An 18,111-nucleotide genomic window follows, 5' to 3' on the forward strand; every position below is an offset into this window, starting at 1 on the left:
AAAGACCTTGTCAGGTTCACAGCTGCTTTAGAAGTATTTGTTAGCTGTATTCCACTTAGAAGTTTAACGGCTTTTCTCCTCCTTTCTCTTCCGAAACAGTGCACTCCTTGAGGGTAGGACCTAGATGTTAATTATTCTCTTATCTCCACAAAGTGAAGGGTTAGGAAGTGTTTGTTGAGTGGAGCCAGGAATTTGGGGGCACCATCCCCTCACCCTTTGCCCTACCATGAGCGTCCTACCACATCACAACAGGTAAATGAAGGGAGCTGTCCTCCTTGACAAACCAGACTCCTCTTGGAGCCCCACTGTTCGTCACTGTCATGTATCAGCTCTTCCAGCCTGATCGCTGGTGACAGCACATTGTCCAGGATGTCTTCCTAGACCTCTCTGGCCCCTGCCTTACTCCCCTGTTCTCATGCACATGACCCCAACCTCCGATTAATTATTGGTTGCCATAAAGAAGAATCCAGTCTCAGCCATGTTTCTGGTGGACCTTTGTCTGCCTATGATGTCCAAATACTCTTCGTAGCCTGCTCCCTCAGATTTTCTCAAGTTCCTATTATGATCAAAGGACCCTCGCTTGGAGGGGTCATTATCATCCAGGTATGTGTGTACATACACACACACACACACACACTCCCAAGATGTTCCACCAACCAACCAACTAAATACCAAAACACCTAATGCCACAATCTGGTAAATTTGGGAAACACAGGATGCTTGGTCTAATCCTTGCATAATAGCATATTAAAGGCTCTGAGAAGTCCTGCAGTTACAGATTAATTTTATCCTTAACATTTTCTCAGTGTTTTCTAAACTTATCCACACAGAAATCCTACTTCTTATGATACCTATCGACACATCACGAGAACGAGCAGTCCACAGAAGAGGTAGGTGAAGGTCACCACTTCTGCTTCCTAAATTCTCTTGGCTCGTCCTCTCTGGCTCCTAGACTCACAATGTGGAACCCACCCTTGACTACTCTCTTACTGCACCTTCCCATATCAAACCCACCACCCAGTCCCTGCTTTCAGCTTCATCCCTTCCTCTTTGACCCCAGCCTATGGGCTTTGTTACTAACACAGGAACTATTTCCACAGTTTTCTAGACGAGGATCCTATTCTCCAATTCAAGCCACTTCATTAGCTCTCCTGTAGACTCAACTTTTAATCACCCTCCACCATCACCCCTTACCATATCTACTTCAAAACACTCAGAATATATACTGCTTCTCAATGGCTATTCATGTAATTCCCAAAGCCCTGAAGACATTCGAGGGTTTACTTCCGATTGCTGCAACTTGGCAGATCTCTCAATGGCTGGCATCTTTCTCTTGTGCTCTTAAGATGAATAGCCAACTTTGACTATAAGACACCTACTTCCATCTTAGATGCTTCCATTAGATCTTCTAGGGTTTACTCTTTCTCTCTGTCCAATAGATACTTCAGTATCTATCATTTTACTGAACATGTATATATGAAGTCTGTTTTATATTTGTATATTAAACACATATGCACACTCTCTCTCTGAGACACGTGTGCCTCAGTAGAAAGATGTACCTAAGAATTTGAGCCAATTTCTAGAATTGACCATGCACTTTAACTTCTGCCAGGATCTGATCATTTGGTTCATTTGTTTGCTTTTTGAATACCTCAGGAGACCATGCCCTAAAAAGCTGGAAAGAACCATCCGACGCATGCATTCACAGGATGAATAGGATTTTCTCTTTGTCAAAGCAAAGTAACTTTTTGAAGGTGTAGTAGGGGCTTCCACTTGTGCCGGGGAAATGCAGTGCTGAAGGAGGAGTCAAAACCTACTTAAATGCTCAATGAGGTGGAGGGTGTACATTCAGACAACATTAAAATCATAGAAGGCAGCTCTCCAAACGTCTGACAGTATATGAAAATGCTGTTTCTATTTTCCCCCCACTGTTCCCAAGAGAGGAGCCTGCATGCTATTTTGTTGTCGGATCATCTTATTCACAGAGGATAAACAAGCCAGAGTAAATTTCCATTTCATATACTACTTCGGCAAAACACAGTTCGCCAGTACGCTTTCAAAAGACTATTTTCTGCTGTTACGACAGATAAAAGGAAATCTCAAGCCTTTCTTCTACCAGAGGATTAGTTTTATCTTTTGATTAATAATGCCTTCCTTTTAGATGCATTTGGAGAATTTAAGAAGAGTGTGGGTAAGGAAGAGAGAAGGATGGTATGGGAGCAGGGAATATCATGGGGCCAGTTTGAGTTCTGTTCATCCAGTGCTTTAACATGAAACTGGCTGTATATACACGGACCAAGTCCTAACTTTCTAATAAAATAGTTGTATGAATTCAATTAACATACAAAGATCCTTTCCAGCTCTACAATATTTTGACTTACTCAATCCCAACACAGTCCAGGCTATTCCCCTTACCTGGGATGGCACCTTCTCCTCCAGTATATTTGAATCCCATCTCACCTTTAAGGTGCAACTAAAGTCCAGCTAGCTAAATGTTTTCTACTGACATGCAGCCCACATTTGATCATGACATTTTTCTGTGTATGAGATACTTGAGGGCAAAGCCACGTTTATTCAGTTTTCCTTTCTGCATTTAAAGTGAAGCCTTGCCTCAATCACTCTTCCTCCGTCCCTCCCTCCCTCCCTTCCTTCTTCCCTTCCCTTCCTTCCTTCCTTTCTTTCACTCACTCACTCACTCATTCATTTATTCAGCATTCTTTTTTAGAACTACTATGAGCCATGATCTATGCTGGAAGCTGCATATACAAAGATGAGATGGGCAGAGTCCTGGATCTCAAATGAGTTCAAAATTTAGCAGTGGAGACAGATTAACCAACAAGGCATCACAGTCCAAGGGATAAACACTACAATAAAAGTGTGCATAGAAAAGAAAAGAGGAGCCATTAACAAGTCTACATGGGGAAATAAGCCTCACAGCAATGATGCAGCTTGGGTTAAATTCTGAAGGATTAGTAGGAATTTGCCAGGTAGAAAATGGTAGAGAGAGTATTCGAGCTAAAGAAAAGCAGGAGCAAAGGTGAGAATGTAAGCAGGGAATGGGGGCTTCGCAGCACAGAACGGGGCCAATGGAAGGGGGGATCCTGTAGGTGGGGTGAAGGGAGGAAGAGCTGCTTGGGCCAGGAGGCCAGCAAGGTAAATGGAAGCCAATGTTACCGTTTGTGCTTTATCTTAAAGGCAACTGGTAGTTAGCAGAGGTGTGGCATGATCACATTTGTGACTTTAAGACCAATGATCTGGTGGCACTGGGAGGAATAAAGAAGGAAGGAAAGGGCATGTGAAAGTCAAGGAGATAATTAACTAGGAGGTTGACGCAATGATCCAACTGAGGCAGTGAAACTAAGGATGCGGAAGAGAGGCTGGAGAAACACGTAGACTGCCAACCTGCCCATATTCCACAATCACGACAGGGATAAATCAGTGACTGTGAATTGGTGTGAATATAGATGGAAAAATACCCAAACTCTGTTATGTTCTTGAGTCAACATATATGTATTCTACAGAGGTACTAAGTGCCAATGGTGTACAAAGAACATTAAGTTCAGACCCTGACCAGAGAGGCAAAAGAGCTAAATAGGCTCAGGGAAGCATCATGGAAAATCTATCCTAATGAGAAGAATCACAGTGGATGTGTTTCTCAGGTCCCTGATGCTGGTGTGGTGACATTAGTAAAAAAGTAGTAGGCCTGTGATAGTTTTGAACAGTTAGCTTACTGTTAAAACACCAATCAATCTACCATTTGAAAACAAAAACAATTTTTAAAACAGAGGCACATAAGAAGCTCTGGACACATACGGAAAAGCATCTTTCTAATCTGACAAATTTCAAGTAAACAGTTTAGTCAAATATGTCTCCAAAAATGTCTTAAGCTAGAGACAAAAATGGGAAATTTCTTTTCCCCAAAAGAAATTTCCAGAGAAGCTTTTCTCTCCTTCAGAGTAAGGAAAGGAAATGAAACAGTTTCAATCAGAAAAGAGGTAAAACTTGGAGCAATGCTTTGTTGCTTGGTTTTCAAGTAAAATTGCTACTTAAAAGGCTAGGGCATACAATGGAATATTATCCAGCCTTAAAAAAGAAGGAAATTCGGACACATGGTATATAGCATGGATGAACCCTGAGGACATTACACTAAGTGAAATAAGCCAGTCACAAAAGGGCAATACTTTATGATTCCTCCCATATGAGACACCCAGAGTAGTGGAAATCACAGAGACACAAAGTAGAATAGTGACTGTCAGGGGCTGGGGCAGGAGGAATGGGAAGTTGTTGGGTACAGAGTTTCAGTTTTACAAGATGAGAGGAGTTCTAGAGACAGATGGTGGTGACGGTTGCGTAACAACGTGAGCGTATTTAATGTCACTGAATTGTACACTGAACAATGGTTAAAATGGTAAATTTTATGTTATGTATATCTTACCACAATTTTTAAAAAGGCTTAGGGTATACTCCTCTTTCCCTACAAGCCTCTCTTTATGTAGGAATATTGACTAAAATGGCAAAAAATTGCTCACGAGGCTCTGATATCCTGCTATTCAATATTCAACCACAAAATAACCAGGGGGTGCATACAGCATGTAATGAGGTGAATTAGAGAACAAACCCATCTTTGTCCAGAAACTCACCTCAGTCTTACGGGAAACACTCCTTACACTTCTAGGAAAGATAACCTACTGACCCCATAAAGACAATCTCTAAATCTGGCTAATGCTAAATAGCTCTGGCTTTAATCCTGTATGACTCATTCTTTACTTTCATCAACTGTTCCACAGACTCCCAAAGAATAACACTTATTCCTTTTTTGAATCATCCGGACTCCCCAATTTTATAGAAGAACGGAAGAGAAAACAGCATCAAAGGTTAAAGACTCAATGATATTATCTTTATATTTTATTCTTACTAGAAAGAACAAGTTCACATCACGTACTTATGCAAAACAGGGACTTCCAAAGTACACTCAGAGGTCAGGTACACATTACTTACATCTTCTAGACGTCCAGCGGAATACCTAGAAAGATGACCCCAAGGTGCTCCAAGAATGGAGATTCTCAAAAAGAGATCAAATTGAACTCAGGGCACTTCAGTGACTAGTTACTAAGACATTTAACAATGAGGGGTGAACCCAAATTGTGTGCCTTCCATAAAAATATCCTAGATGCCAACTGTTGGAATTCTCTCTCACCTCCCCCTGCTCCTACTGAACTTGCTTTGAATCTCGAGAACAGCACTCACCACCCTCTGCCTTGTGATTATGGCTACTTATGTATGTGTCTGTTTCACTGACGGGGACTTTAAACGCTGCAGGAGGGCAAGGGCAGTGTCTTGGTAATCTGTATTCTTTGATGTGCCTTGCACACTAGAGGTACTAAATATTCATAATTTACTGCAGTCAACAATAAATTCAACATTCAACCAAAACATTTAGATTTATGGGGAAAGTACTGTGTGCAATGCATTTTCTAGGCACGAGTGATATAACAATGGAACAAATCAACCTGTTTCCTCTTTCACGACAGCATCTGGTGGTAAGAGGGAATTAGTATTGAGTAGGAATTCCCCTCTAAGATCAGACTTACCAGCTATGTGATCCTGGGCAAGTTACTTAACCTCTCTAGACCTCAGTTTCCTTGCCTGAAATGGAGATAATAGGTACCTCATAGATTTTGCTAAGAAGATTAAGTGGAAAAAATGTATATAAAGTGCTTAACCATTACTACTGTTATTGAATTTTACCGAATAAAAACAATCATCATAATGCCTCTTTATGAATCTAGTTACAAAGAATGACTGTTTCAATTACAACATCTTTTAAAAACAGTAGGTTAACTGTCACTCCTTTGCTTGGGGACTGGAGAGCATGAAGCAACTTTTACAAGACAGTCGCACAGCAGAGACGGGCTCAGAGGAAAGTGATAATTCTGAAAAAAGATCAAGGAAGAAAAGCAACAGCCATTGCCATATAGTTGCTGCTCAGGAGGCAAGGCAGAAAAAAACAAAGAAAAGAGGAGAAACGACAAGGCCCAGAGCCGACAACCCACAGAGCTTTCAAGTCAATAAAGCTTCGGTTAAGGTGGCGCCCAACAGTGAGTGGCCGGAAGACTGTTCCAGAAGCCCCTCAAGTACGAGCCCATGCCGACTGCTTCTGGCCGCGTCCAAACTGTTATCTACTGTTAACGATGGAAAAACAACAAGGCGTGTGTCTGGGGAAAACGGCCTGTTGTCAGAGAACAGAAAGCCTTTTACTGAGCATTTTGATACTCAGGAGCAAACGCACCACCACAGAAAATCACCCCACGCCATCTTTTACAAAGCTTGGCATCCATTCAATAATGGATGAAGAAATCCTAAATTGCTAGGCCAAACAGATACTCCTCCCAGGCAGTTCAGGAATCGGGGCCAAATGAGACCATAAACTCACGTGATACAGATTTCTAAAGCCACTAGTGGAAACTACTGACGGACACTTAGACGTGAAAAGCTGGATTCACAGGCCTCTACCTGGAAGGGGCCAAGACTTCCTGCCAAAGGCTGCTCTTAAAGGCTTCTTTCAATACCAGCAAGGAAGGGACAACTCGAATTCTGTTTGGATCCTATAGGTAGTACATTAAATTCAACAAACCTTGAGGAATGCCTACTGCTACACAGCCCACAAGGCAAAACAGCTTTCCCACGTTATTTTTATCTTTACGTTTTCAAGAAAGTGCCGTGTTCTTGGCTATAATATTGGAAATTTAAACGTAGTGTTGACAGGAGTCAATGCAACCACCAGATTCCAGATCTCCCAGATCCTCTAGGTATCTAGAGCCTCAAAACGGAACATTCCACAGCCTTCTAAAGAAATGTCTACTGAGAGTTTGTAATGACATGGGAAATTATATATAATGCTGAGTGGAAAAAAATACACAATTATGTGTGCGAAAAAAATTATGCGTGTGGTATGATCTCAACCAGTTAAAAATGTATGGCAAAAGGAGTGAAAGTAAATATGAAAAAATGTCGACAGTGTAGGCCCCGGGGTGATTCAATTATAGTGCTTTTTACTTTCTTTTATATTTTTCAACTTTCCAGTGTTTCTACAAACCAGTGATTACTTTTACAATCAAAGTTTTAAGAAAATAGCACACACTAACATAGGTGGAAAGGATGGCCCACCTCTTCACATTATTAATGCCTTTCTTCAGGTCTGACTTGATTTGCAACACCTCCTAACTAGAAATCACATGCAGCTTCCATTAGCGTGTCATTATATTTCCTTTTCCAAGTCATTAGTAAGGATGTTAAGAACATCAGATGTAAAATGAGTCATGATGGTAACTCACAAGATACCACCCATATATATAGAGCATCCCCGATCATTTATCATCACACTTTACTTACAGTTATTCATCAGTTCATATCTTCAGTGATTAAGTGGATGATATAAAGTCATTTTCAATTAATGTTGTTCCAAATAAAGTATTAAGTCATTTTATCAAATGTTTTCAAAGTCAAAAAATATATTTCCTGCTCTTCTAATTAAACCCATGAATTCCGATTCATACATGTGAAGTTGAATTTACTTTGTAACTATTTTTACGTGAGTCCTCATTTCCCAGTATTTGAAGAAGTACTGATTTAAGGGGTGTGACCTATCTGTGCAGGGTCCACAGCTTAACTGTTCTCAGTTTTCTACCAGTTCTCTAGTTCTTCACAAGCAAAAAGTCTTTTAAACACAAACCAAAGGAATTATTACAGTTTCTCAAATGGGAGAAAAACCAAGTGTGATGAGAACCAGGCCCCCCAAATTTTGAGGTCCACTTAATGTGAACATACTTTGATTTTGCTGCCTTTCAACAATCAAGCCTGACTTTTTAAAAAATGAGATTCAAAGGCTTCCCTGGTGGCACAGTTGTTAAGAATTGCCTGCCAATGCAGGGGACACGGGTTTGAGCCCAGGTCCGGGAAGATCCCACATGCCGCAGAGCAAGTAAGCCCGCTCGCCACAACTACTGAGCCCACATGCCAGAACTACTGAAGCCCACGCACCTAGAGCCCGTGCTCCGCAACAAGAGAAGCCACCGCAGTGAGAAGCCTGTGCACCGCAATGAGGAGTGGCCCTCGCTCGCCGCAACTAAGAGAAAGCCCGCGACAGCAACGAAGACCCAACACAGACATAAATAAATAAATAAATAAATAAATAAATAAATAAAAATTAAAAAAAAAAATCTAAAATGGGATTCAAGTTTGGGGTGTGGACAGATTGAATAAGTGCACTTTTAAGAGGAACCTTTTTGTAGAATAACTTCTGGTCTGTTGGAGCAAAAATTCAGTTCAGTCTGTGCTTGGCTGCCATTTATATTCATTCATTCATTCATTCATTTATTCTAACTTTAGTTTCGTAGCAAGTGTCTGGAGGAAAAAGAGTTCTCTTAAGGCTATAAATTCTCTTTGGGATGCCTGATGAGTTTTAGGCAAAGCACATCTTCACCATATGAACAAATGGTATGTCTTTCACTACTCACTTGGCATGGTCTCTCTTTCCTGTACTGAAATATTCCCCCATTCTCTTCGCCTTTCTCTGTAACGTATACAAAGACTCCAAACCACACAAAATAGAGGGGAAGAAAACCCTCATTTAAAAAACAAAACACGAAATCACCTATTTTAATCATGTGTTTCCTTAAGTGGCACTTTTTGTGGTTATATGTTATTTTCTAAAGGCATATTTTGGTTTTTTATGGGGGCGTGGGGAAGACAATATGCACAGAAAATATCCCAATTGATGCATTTTCTGGTCTTGAGAAATCCCTTGCCCTTTTCTATTACAATGGAGAACGTTCATTTCAGTGTTCTCCACGTTTGAGTTCCTGAGAGCAGCAATTCCTCCTTGTGCCTTCCAGAAAGATGTGCTATAGACTCAGCACAGGGAAAACAATACACATTCACGGAAGATGGTGACGAAGGAGGACAGAGACCAGTGATGGTACTTCTGGAGTTTATAACTCATTCCCTACTCCTGAGTTATTATACTTAATCTATTTCAGACAGGTGGGTTTCAGATGGCCATCTACAGGGGCTTTCAGGGAAAGATTTCCACACCCTTCCCATCATAGGACAAGGAAGAATTTATCAGTACTCACTATTGGCTACTTCTCCCTTATTCCCAGGCTGGCACCATGTCTCAAATTAAAGGGGGCTCCCCTTTTTTCAGCCATCAATGGCACCAGAGAACGGTCAACCATCAACCCCAACATAATTCTTCATCTCCTCCTCAACTCTGTTTAGCCTTCTCTCTTTGCCACAGTGACCATCACTGTTCCACACTCCAGACCAATCACCTGAGTTCTAGTTTCTTGACCATCTTCATTCATTGCCTCTGTCATCGCCTCTTAGAGTACCCCTGCCTCTTTCTAGTCATTCAGTTTCATGACAAGACGATCAACCCATGTTAGATCTTCGTTTCACATAGAATTTCTAGACTAATGTCAGGGGTGGGCTACCCACGAACGCACTGCTCTCTGGCCCCATAAAACCACTTTTAGTACTTGGAAACTGTGATGCCTCCCTGACCTGGCTATGTCTCTTTTGGTTTCTCAAGACCTCTTGTCATCTCTTATCTGGACTGCTTTTCTCCTCTCCTGCCTAATGACCTATGACTGAAGGCTCTAGTCAGAAAAACCTGGAGTTGTTTGAGCTCTTGGGCAATGAATACAAAAATTACACCAAAATGTCAGAGATGCTATAACCCTTGACTGTAAGCACAGTAAGGTCACCCATCAGTTACACTCTGCTCACCGCTATACTGCAAATCGACAATGTGACATGCGTCGCTTAGGCAGACTACTTCCATGCATGGGCATAGAGTTACCTACCAGCTTTGTAATGTTTCAGCCTCTTCTGAGTCAAAAATAGCAGTATCTGTATTCACATCACTTGAAAAAACAGGATTCTATATTATGAACAAGTCTACTTTCTCTGCTTCTAACAACACCTGAATGCAGACGGGACTGGGGTTTGAAGCAAAAGAAACTAAATCTAAAATTGAGACATATAAGACAGAAAACGTGTCCAGCTCTCCCAATGCAGTAACTGCTAAGCACTGTACCAAGAGGACGAATTTGGACAACTCTAGGATCTAAAGTCTTGACATTTTACATCACTACTTCTCTTATTATCAATTTTGTTAATTGTCTAGAAAAGGTACCCAAGAAGTTTCAGAAAAGCTGCCTCTAGTGAAGGAAAAAATGAGAAACCCAACTAAGAAATCAAAATAAAAAGAACAGACTGAGCAGATGCTACCAAAACAAATGGAGCAAAACATATTAAAATCACTGGCGGGTGAAAATGCTTAGCAAGTGAAAGAAGAAAAAGAAAATGAGGCAGTAAATCCATCTTTACCACTTCTAACTTCCTCATCTTAAATGAGCAAAACAGAAATATAGCATCTGAATGATAGAGACTCCAAATATCTGCCTTCAATTTTCCAAACATTGCCTATTTTATTCCTAAAAGTTCAAGCATGAGTTTAATTGGGGTGACACTCCTGAGTCACAGGCCATCTGTGAAATGGCTTAACGATAGCCTTTTGATGAAGAAGTGGCTTTTAAGGCAATTCTGGAAAACTCTTAATTTGTAAATTGTTCATTTTATAGCCCAAGTTGAGAGAGAAATCTCTATTAGAGGTGTCAGTAGGGGTTATTGTACTTATGCTTCCATGTGTTTCTAGAGCATTTATGGGTATACATTTATTTAGGATCTGGCCTCCAACATCAAGAGCCTGAGTTGAGAATAAGGCTGTCATCTCATAATTTTTAAATGGCCTCAGATGCCACAGAAAAATACAAAACAGGTTGCTGACTAACTGAATGATCTCTGTGATCTAAATTCTTTCAACGGAAGCAAAGACAGACCAATATGCAAAGTAAGCTGGATAGCTTGTTTTAAAGTTGCCAGCTTTCATAGAGCATTAAACTTAATCCATCCCATTGTTCTAGTTGCCTAGAACATCATTTTACAACTAGGGAGAATCTCTGAGAGAAAAAGACAAGCTAGGTACTGAAGCATGATCATTTTAACGGCTACACAGAAAATTTTAAACCCTCAAATTTCAGGAGTCACAAGCATCTGCAAACTCTAGGATTATAAATATTATGAAATAATTGTTAATACATGAACAAAAGAGGGCCACGATGAAATACTTACAGATACCTCAGCCCACCCCACTGAAGAACGTCAATTGAAGCAAATGAACATGTTGGCAAACAATGTACAAAAAGAAGGACTTTCATTTCCTGTCCCCAAGGAATTCCAGAGCAGAAGTGAGGAGAGCAAATCAATCATAAAACTGGCTTTCCCCACAACGTAAGATGAAACGAGTACTATCATTTAGAATTAAAAGAGCGCAAAAGAGAAATTCACCTTTTCTCAAAACAACGGTTTTGAATCCGCTCTCCATAAACCTGTGAGGGGCTAAGTGAGACGCCGCAGTCCTGTCACCCTTAAACCTCTGAAGCCAAGTGACACCAAGGCTCTCCGCTCATCTTTTCTCCAGGAGTTGCAGGAACAGGGGAACTAGTCCTTCCTTGAAACAATTTGCAATCTCTAGGGATCGTGTAACTGACCTGCTAGTTCGTGGGGGTTCTCAGACAGAAGACCTCTTCCTCCACTCCTCATTCTAAGATGAGAAGAATAATATCCTTTCCTATTAGTGATAGGCAACACGAACACACGTTAAACACCAATTCCAACCACAATGAGATACCACTTCACACCCATTAGGATGGCTATTATTAAACAAAGAAAAAAAGGACTTCCCTGGTGGCCCAGTGGCTAAGACTCCACGCTCCCAATGCAGGGGTCCCGGGTTTGATCCCTGTTCAGGGAACTAGATCCCACATGCCACAACTAAGAGTTCGCATGCCACAGCTAAAGATTCCACACACGGCAACGAAGATCCCACGTGCCGCAACTAAGACCTGGCTCAGGCAAATAAATAAATAAATAAAAATTTAAAAAAACCAAAAAACAGAAAATCTCAGGTGTTGGCAAGCATGTGGAGAAATTGGAACTCTTGTGCATTGCTGGGGGGAATGTAAAATGGTGCAGCCACTGTGGAAAACAGTATGGCAGTTCCCCCAAAATTAAAGAGAATTACCAGATGACCCAGTGATTCCACTCCTGAGGATATACCCCAAAAAACTGAAAGCAGGTGTTGGTATGCCAGTGTTCACTGTAGCATTATTCACAGTAGTCAAATGGTGGAAACCACCTAAATGTCTATCAATGGAGGGATGATTTAAAAAATTGTGATATATCCATACAATGGAGTGTTATTCAGCCTTAAAAAGGAAGGAAATTGTGACACATGCTACAACATGGATGAGCCTTGAAGACATTATGCTAAATGAAATAAACCACAAAAGGACAAATATTTTATGACCCCACTCTCATGTGCGGTCAAATTTGGAGAGACAGAAAGTACAATGGTAATTGCTAAGGGGAGGGGGAATTGGGAGTCAGTATTTAATGAGTACAAAGTTTCAGTTTGGGAAGATGGAAAAGTTTTGGAGATGGATGGTGATGATGGTTGTATAACGATGAGAATGTATTTAATGCCACTGAACCGTACACTGAAAAAAGAGTAAAATGGTATCATATTATATATATTTTACCACAATAAAAAGATTCTATATTTCTACAAGAGTAGACAGAAACCTTTTATGGGGATTTCCATTGGGAAGTAAAGCTGAGTGTGGGATTGAGAAAGTCTTAGTTTTGTTCTGCTGGAATTTTTTATCATATACTTGGGTTATTTTCATTAAAAACAAAACCAACCAGAATTAAGTCAGCTTATAACCTGGAAGTTCCTCTTTTAAAAATTCAGCCAGAGGAAATAATCAGGGAAGTTACAATAATGTATATATAAGAATGTTGTTTTTAATAGTAAAATTGTGGAAGCAACATAAATAGTTACCACACAGGGATTGGTTCAATAAATGGTGGTGCATCTTGACAATGAATGATCACACAGCTCTCTGACAGAAAAGGGGGACCCATAATATGTTAAGTTTTAAAAACAGGTGACATTTAATATGACCTCATTATTGTATGAAGAGTGAGGTGTGTACTGCATGCACATTCAGGCTCAGATAAAAGTCTGGAAGGATACATAGAAAATGCTGACTACGATTACTCCTGGATCAGGACAGGAATAAAGACGCAGGCATAGAGAATGGAGTTGAGGACACAGTGGGGGGAAGGGTAAGCTGGGACGAAGTGAGAGAGTGGCATGGACATATATACACCACCAAATGTAAAATAGATAGCTAGTGGGAAGCAGCCGCATAGCACAGGGAGATCAGCTCGGTGCTTTGTGCCCACCTAGAGGGGTGGGAGAGGGAGGGTGGGAGGGGATACACGGATATATAGCTGATTCACTTTGTTATACAGCAGAAACTAACACACCATTGTAAAGCAATTATACTCCAATAAAGGTGTTTTTTTTAAAAAAAAGGGCAATTTCTATTTATTTCTTCATATTCTTTGAGTTTTTATTATTATAATAATTTTTGCAAAGAGCTCCTGTAGTCAGAAGTAACAGAGCTATTTCCACTTTGAGAAACAAACAAGCAAAGGGTTTGGGGGGCACTCAGCAGTACAACGTGTAGTTCACAGGTCACTAACTTTAAGGGGCCACCCTTCGTGTCCCATTTCCAGGCCCTAGTCTGACGGAGCCAGAGAGGCCATCACCAAGACTCCCACGTTTCACAAGTTACACTCCATCAAGCTTTCACTCATTTCCCAAATGAAGAGTCACCATCTGAATTTTGCATATAAGTACCTAATTCTGAGTTTTACTTTTCAGAACTCAGATCAGTGACACCCAGCAATAATAACAATCAGCAAGTTTCAGATATCTTTCAATAGGAAAATTCTCTCAAGCCACTGCAGAGGAATATATTTTTATTTTAGCCAACTGCTCCCTTCTAGGCAAGCAACAGACACCATTCAAAAAACTTTCAAGAAGTCCTCCTACTCTTAAAATAATGTGTTAAAACAATGTGTTTCCTTTCTGTCATGCTATTTTCCTTTTTTTGAAATTTTGAAAATATTATAAGTTAAAGGCGACAGAAAAAGACATAGATATATTTTACAGATACCATCAACTCTCCCCTTAAAATTTTTTTTGCAACAAGAAACAGCAATGTGGAAGACATATGACACATTGTAAGCTTTACTTACCCTGTGGTTTATTTAGGGAATTTTATTTTGTGTTTGGAAAATGACAGACTTCTGCTTTTAGGTAGACAAATATGAACAACTCACAGAGAGAAAGCAGAGCACCTATTACTAGCAAGCTTTTAGAAAATCAAATAATTTAGTGTCTCTATTTTACTCTGTATATGAGCAAACGAATATAAATGTCCAGGACTACAAAATTAGCCAAATATCTTTAACTCAATAAAAAGCAGTTCAACAGCACCCAGAAGTCACTACTCACAGCTTCTCCATTCGCAAGGAAAACTCCAATGTCCAGGCCCCCCAAGAGTGAAATGCCCCAGGGCTGGCTTGCTCTGTGTGGACGTGTTCTCTCCTAAGCTAACCTGAAGAGCAAGCTGGATTTGTTTACCGCACAAACATCTGTAATTGCTAAACATCTCGGTGACATGGGGTAACAGTTACTGCTTATGCAAACTGCCCATCCAAATTACTCTCTGCAGTATGAGCGCATGAAAACCCAAGACACAGAGAAATTGGAAACATCTGTAAAAATTAATGGCTGAATTAACCAAAGTTGGGGGCTGGTTAAAACAGCTAAATAGTTCCAGTGCAACATTTGATTTGAGAAAATAATCCTCCACGTTATAGGTTGCTCCTTAGCCTATCCACAGCCCCCCTCCGTGGGGGGTCCTTGCTGGCAAACACTTCATTGTAACCTACCAATGCAAACCCATCACAAATCTTGTTAACAGAACAGTATAGATAAGATACAAGTTAAGAGAATTTATTCCATCTCTAAAAGCAAAAAAAAAAAGAAAGAAAAAAGAAGAAAAAAGAAAAAGAAATACCTCTTCTCCCATCATGCAGGCAGCCTCCTCTCTTCAGTTTGAAAAGGTCCCAGAACTACCCTGGAAGCCTCCCACTTCCTTCCAACAGCCAAAGGCATGGAGCCTGAAGGACCCAGCCTAACCCTGAGTCATACTTGGGACCAAATGAGCAACGGGGAGAACAAAGCTCGCATTTGTTTATGGCTCAGGAAGCCAGGGCCGATTCATGGCTTGGGTGGCTTCGAGAAAAGTCCTCCTTCCTCGCCTACGTCGCCACAGGAATCTAGGCTGCCTCCTCGGACCCACAGGTGTGACCGCTCGCACAAGGAACACACTCAAGGAGCGTTTATTTGGCAGGACCCAGCAAGCACTTCTGGTTAAAAACATCAGAGAGAAAATAAAAAGCCCACTATCTTTCAATAGATACCGTGATGGGGAGCAAGAGATGTCTAAAATATGGTTTGTATACGAAATGCCCATCGTGAAAGTGCCTGTATTTTAAAGAAATAAAATTAGTTGTACCACACAAAAATTACTCATTAAAAAAAGAAAAAAACTGAAGAAGGAAAAGCAGCCATGCCTTTATAGAAACACTTCCCCTAGGAAAAAAATAGCAAGATTGCTGCCAGCCATGTCATCGGTAGTAACCTAACAGATCGGAATAAAGTGTTTGAATAGCAATCTTGTTTTTCGCCCACATGAGATACCATTTTAATTACCATTGTAATGAATTCAGAGCCCAGTGGTTAAGAGTTCAAAACTCTATACGCAGGGTGTCTGAGATCAAATTCTCAGCTGGGCCACTTCCTAGCTGAGTGATCTTAAGCAACTTATTTGGACTCTGTTCACCTCAGTTTCCTTATCTATAAAATGGGGATAATAGCACCAAGATACAGGGTTGTCTGGAAGATTAAATAAGTAATATATGTAAAGTGTTTATAAAAGTGCTTGGTACACAGGAAGCAGCCTATGAGCTACTATTACAAATTCAGGACCACTTCACAAAGCAGGATGTCACGTCAACAGTATCCTCACCTTACCACAGTCCTCATGTACAGAGACTCTGATAACCGGTTTTAGTTATTAACTGTTAAGTTAATTTAAAAACCATTTATTCAATATTTATTAGCCACCTGCAGTGTGTAAGGGGCTTTGAATAAGATGCTGTCCCAGTCCTCAAGAAACTTGCAATCTGCTTGGATAAATAACACATAGATCTGTTTATGTGTCACGCAAGAAAACAAATGTGGGAAATGTCACTTGGCTGAAAATGGCAAGTGTGATCCAAGTGCCAGAGAATTAGCATTTTGAATTTAGAGGACAGATAAGAAATCACCTTATCAAAACCTAATTAGGATGGGAGGGATGAGACAATCATCTGTGCCGAAGAATTCCAAACAACGAATGTAGATACTCTGCCCTAAAGGAGGTGAGCTTAACTCCCCACTCCTTAAGAGTGAGGCGTGTATAGTGACTTCTTCCCAAAGAGTTGATGTAGAAAAGGGGAAAAAACAGACCAGCTTTACAGTGGAGAGACCTCAGCCGAGTGACCAAGGTCAACATCAACAGTGAGAAGTCATGTTCAGACCATGTACCCTTGATCTGATGGGATGAGAACGGCACTTCACCTCTGTGGTTCCCCCCGCCCCAAACCCATCACTTCAGTCTTATCATGAGAAAAACATCAGACAAATGTCAACTTAAGGACATCCTACAAAACTCCTCAAAATCGCCAAGGTTATCAAAAACATGGCATGTCTGAGAAACTGTCACAGCCAAGAGGAGCCTCGGGAGACAGGGCGAGCAAATGTAATGTGGTCTCCTGGATGGGATCCTGGACAAGAAAAAGGACTTTAGGTAAAAACTAAGGAAATCTGAGTAAAGGATGGATCTTGGTTAATAATCGTGTAGCAATATTGGCTCACTAATTGTGACAAATGTACCATATTCATGTAAGATATTAACAACAGAGGAAACTGGCTGTGGGGTATGTGGGAACTCTGTATTATTTTCACAACTTTTCTATAAATCTAAAACTACTCTAAAATTAAAGGTTTCTTAGAAAACAAATTAGGAAGATGAACCTGCTGAATGTACATATATACATAAATAAATATATCTACGTGATTTATAGACACACATGATGATACTCATGAGTGTGTGTGTGTATATATATATATATATATATGTATTTAACAATGCCCTCCCAGCTTAATTTTTTTAATCTCTTTATCCTTAGCCTAGCTATGAACATAGATAGTCGAATGCTGACTCCTGGCTTTTTGCTTTCCATAATACACAAAAGAGTTTTCTTTGAAAGGAAACTTGGCTCTTCTGTCAGTTCTGCTGCCAACCCAGGCTACGGCAGCCCAACTCAAAGAGTGTGCATGAGGTGGGCCCATCTGCCCCTTTCCAAGAGCTACTAGCTACAAGAGCTCCAAGCCAATTCGTCATCAACCACAGAGCCCCGGGGCTGGCAACTCTCCCAGCTACTTCCTCTCCCATCTCCACTCCACACTGCCTGGCACCTTCCCAGTTCTCTCTCTAACGTGCCAATCTGATCATGACACTGCCCGTCGGAACCCCTCCACCAACGTGCCAGCCCACCCAGAAGTGCAGCCTGTGAGTGGGCTGGCAGAGACCTGAGGGAAGAGGGTCAGGCTCCCCTCCAACTCCCTGCCCCCAAGTCCCCTGCAGCCCAGCCAAACCCAGCCCTCGTCCATCACCACACTCTCCCCTTGCCCATGTGCACGCTGCCAGTACCATGAATCCCCAGTTATCTTTTAACACTTTGCTCAAATATCACTTTCCTTGAAAAGATCTCCCTGACACGCCATCCCCTCCTTCTAGACCTCCAGGAAAGTGAGCAGCTCCTTCCGCTCTATTCTCTTTGATGCTTTGGACAGAGCTCTGCTGGTCCTTTTCCCCTGCATCATAATCACTTTTAATACGTACCCACTTCTCTCCCATGTAGGGACAATCTGAAGCGCTAAATGAGAGGCCTGTATGTGACAGCTGATCCAAGGTGTGATGTGGGAGAGGAGGTGTTAACTCCATTCCAGTTAACTAC

At 41.0% G+C, this 18,111-nt stretch overlaps 1 protein-coding gene and 1 long non-coding RNA gene across 9 annotated transcripts in view; one reads left to right on the plus strand and one right to left on the minus strand.

Annotated features, from left to right (window-relative positions):
- LOC309620021 overlaps nucleotides 1-17,212 on the plus strand; it is a 601,726-nt gene extending 584,514 nt beyond the window's left edge. Inside the window, exon 3 of the long non-coding RNA XR_014239379.1 lies at nucleotides 11,920-17,212. This is a non-coding gene — a long non-coding RNA (uncharacterized lncRNA). The remainder of the gene's footprint in view (nucleotides 1-11,919) is intronic.
- The window catches only part of SH3KBP1 (SH3 domain containing kinase binding protein 1), a 337,377-nt gene that overhangs the window by 111,788 nt on the left and 207,478 nt on the right, over nucleotides 1-18,111 (minus strand). The gene's annotated exons all lie outside the window — the stretch shown is intronic.

This window comes from Balaenoptera borealis (assembly GCF_965194805.1).
Source record: "Balaenoptera borealis genome assembly, chromosome: X".
Taxonomy (NCBI): domain Eukaryota; kingdom Metazoa; phylum Chordata; class Mammalia; order Artiodactyla; family Balaenopteridae; genus Balaenoptera; species Balaenoptera borealis.